The 3,534-nt window shown below is 60.6% G+C and overlaps 1 long non-coding RNA gene across 1 annotated transcript; it reads left to right on the top strand.

The window, feature by feature from the left end:
- The first annotated feature begins 1,022 nt into the window (after positions 1–1,022).
- On the top strand, positions 1,023–3,123 carry LOC121831556 (uncharacterized). The gene is made up of 2 exons (XR_006075093.2): positions 1,023–1,604; positions 2,398–3,123. It is a non-coding gene; the product is annotated as an uncharacterized LOC121831556 (long non-coding RNA).
- Positions 3,124–3,534: the final 411 nt, after the last annotated feature.

Genomic DNA, 3,534 nt, shown 5'->3' with positions numbered 1-3,534 from the left:
TGTAATGCACCTCATTTACTTCCAGAGCTCAGCTTTCCATTGGCGGCAGCAGATTGCAGCCCCCACACGAGAGGGCTGTTTCCTTTTCTACTTGGTTTGTGATTTCACTTTGAGCCAAGGTGTAGGAAATGAGAAAAGGTTGGGAAACACCTCCAGGTCTGAGAGCAGGACTAGGCAGTGGACTCTCCTGTTTACCACTCAAAGCCTTCCGGGGGAGACGCGGTGTGCTTGCTTGTTGAGGAGGTATCAGCTTGGCTCTGGGCTTTTTTTTCTGCACCTGCTGCCCCACAGGGCGGTGGAGAGGACACCCGAGAGCTTTCCTTCACTGTCTCTGTCTAGGGGCAAGCCAGCAACGTAGCTCTCTCTGGCTGTGGTCATTTTGGTCTGAGTCTCCTTCATGACCTATTATTTCCCAGCTCAGAAGGCAAATGGGTCGCTGCCCATTCAGGTGATCCTGGGGCAGTGGCCCCCAATACTAGAGCCTCCCTGGGAGGGCTTATGCGCCTCCCCTAACTCTGGGATGCCTTTGAGTCAGAACATCACGTTATTGACCATTCGATCTCAGGGCACCTTCCTGACTTCCGGGGACGCTGTACCCACTGAATTTCAAAGTGCAAGGCTAGGCGTGACCAGGGTGCTAAAGGGCTGTTCTAAATCAAGTCCCCTGGGGCTTCGGGACTGACTCCGTCTAAACCGCCTTCCCGCTCTCCACAGGTCGGACGTCATCCTCTCACACTTCCTTCTCGACTTTGGGGCATCTTTCCTGATAGTGGAAAGGGATCCTAAATTCAAATTTCCATGGCAGAGCCAGCTCCAATCTGTAGACGTACTCTGGCCCCAGAGCCCGGGTCCAGCAGCTTGCGGGTTTGCAGTATCTTCTCCCGGGAGAGCCTCCCCTTGGGCCCCACCTCCTAGATCATCTATTGGCCAAGCTGCGCACCGCCCACGCGACGCCATTGGTTTGCACCGGCTGCCCAGACAAAGGGAGCGGCCGCTGCGGGAGGCGATTGGGCGGAGCTAGGCGGGCGCGCAGGACCAGGCGGGGGATGCTGCCCTGGCGGAGGCGGGGCGGGGGCCTCCACGTGGGTGGGGCTGGGCGCCCCCGAGGGCCGTGGCCGCGGGGCGCTGGTAGCTCGCCCGCCCCTCCGCCGGGTACCCCTCCCGCCCGGGGCTTCTGCCTGGACCGCGGCTGCAGCCGCCTCTTCCCGGAGGCCTCAGAGTTCGTCCCGGTCTCGCCGTTGGGAACGTGGACACGCAGGAGCCTGGATGCAGAAGGGCGCGCGGGAGCCTGGAGCTGCAGCGCGAACCGCAGCCCTGCGTCCAGGCCGCACCACTCTCTCCTGATCCCGAGGAAGGGCCACGGGGAACCCTGCGCGCGGGCGGCGGCCTGAGAGCTGGCGCGGGCCTTGGCGCTAGAAAATGGATCCTGCTCCCGGAGAGGCGGGCCAGTGCCCCGCTCCTGCTTCCCGGAGAATTAGCTCGGCGGTGTGCGTGGCCGGGGAGGGAGGGAAAGGCCTTGGGGCGACTAGCCGGGCGGGGAGTGGCTTCTGGGGGGCTCCCTCGCCCACGGAGGGCCCGCGAGACTGCCCTCGGAGCGCCGCCAGGTACGTGCGATCTCCTTGTCTCCCGCTCGCCCGGAGCGTACTCTGGGGAGGGGACGAATAAAAACCTAGGAGGTGTGTGCAAGATTTTCGCAGCAAACGTGTCTTTCTGAGGGGTACTGGGACGGCAGCCGAACTCGGGGTACCCCTCCCGGGCTCTCCGCCACCCGCACCGCGGGGCCTGGAAGCCCCTGTGGAAGCGCGCGCGTCGCTCTCCTCTGAGTCCCACAGGATTCACCCAGGACACCCTGGGTACCACAGCACTATGGCTCTGTTTCGTTCGTAGTCGTTCTTACGGTTATCCCCCACCCAGAAACCCGGGGTTCTCGCTTTCAGATCCGGGCTGTTTACTTTGGAGGTCTAGGGGCCCCATTTGGGGGGAACTCGCAGTGGGGAGCCCTGGCCTTGGCTACTGCTGGGTGGGTGTCCAGGAACGAACCCCTCCTGGACCCGGAAACCTCAGATTTGCGCGGTTAGGAGACTCCCGCGGCAGGCAGGATTTCTTTTCTTTCTTTTTTTCCTGGGTCAGAAGAGCCCGGTAGCGGGCCTGGAGCGGCCCCGTCCCGTCCCCTCCCCCATACCCACTTCAAACAAAAGAGCTCCTGGGAGAGCAGTTTTTAGGGGGAGAGCTCTTCTCTATGTGGACGCGCCGTTCTCCCCGCCCCCGTTCCTAGGAAGGACAAGGGTTTTGTGTGCGTGTTTAAAACAAAGGGGAAGCTTGGCGCGAGTTGCAGGGAAAGGGGCGCTTTTATTTTGGAGTTCCTGAAGAATTCACTTTCTTTTCTCCCCAAATTAGCCGCAGCTGAGTCAGAAGTGCCCCCACTGTCTTACCTGATAATGGGATTTTACGCGGTCTGCTAAGGGTGGCTTCGTGAGACGACCATTTCAGAAGAGGAAAGGGGCCTCTGGCCGGTGGGGTAAAAACCCCCATGGAATGAAAAGCACTCCCAGCCGCTTTGCGCAAGATTGCAAAGTAAGGTGGGTTTTGTTTTTTGTTGTGTGTTGGTTTGTTCCATCCCCTCCTCCCTGTAAATTAGAACAAAAGGCCCCCAAGCGAGCAGGACCTGGCGGACGTTTGGAAGCCGCGAGTGGAATGAATCTCGTTATAAAAACTCCGGGACCCCAGGCACAGCTACTGTCTGTCTGCATCGCAGTTTGGGTGGAGGAAGAACGTGACTCCCCTGCCCAGAGGCGGGTTGGGCACCGATTTCGCCGTGGAGAGGAGGGTCCCGGTGTTGGGGAAGGCCCCTCTTTCTGGGACCGCGGGAGCCCTAACTGGCCCCCCTCCGGAGGGAGACCCGGGCGTCCGGCTGCCGCGCGGCGCTCGGCCGGTAGTCCCGCTTCCACCAAAACGCGGGGCTTCGTTTCTCTCAAAATAAAACTCAACAAGCCATAAAGCCTCCCGACGCCGATGGAGAAGGCGCCGCGGATTTATGGCTCCCCTGAATTCCCCACTCTCTAATTATCCCTGTTTTTAGTTGACTTATGGGTAGTGACCAATAAAATCATTTTCTACTTCGGATTTTTTTTCTCGCCAACATGAAAAATTCAAGTTTCGCTCTTGGCGCCCGCTTGTGCAGCTCTTTTTCTGGGCGGGGGTAAAAGAAATCCTTCCTGTGCCGCCTCTTCCAAGGGCTGACTCCCCCCACCAACTCCCCGATTAATTGCAATTTAGGGGAAAGCTGCTCCCCCCCCAGCCCTTCCCGCGCCACGGATCCTGCCCTAGAAACCCTGCTGGGCTCAGGCTCTGGGCCCCTTCTGAGGACTGCAACGCCCACCCAGGCCCCGTGGCGAGTCGCCCACGGTCTCGGCTCCTGTCCGGCCACCCTTCCTCTCTCCGCCGCCCGGAACGCTCACAGAAGCACGAGCCTCGGGCGTCTTGGGGGCTCCAAGCTGATGGGGGGGATCCCGAGCCGCCGCTGCCTGCCTTCCC

This window comes from Peromyscus maniculatus, chromosome 8 (assembly GCF_049852395.1).
Source record: "Peromyscus maniculatus bairdii isolate BWxNUB_F1_BW_parent chromosome 8, HU_Pman_BW_mat_3.1, whole genome shotgun sequence".
NCBI lineage: Eukaryota > Metazoa > Chordata > Mammalia > Rodentia > Cricetidae > Peromyscus > Peromyscus maniculatus.
Note: the sequence above shows the minus strand (reverse complement) of the source record. Positions and strands in the feature narration are given on the sequence as shown.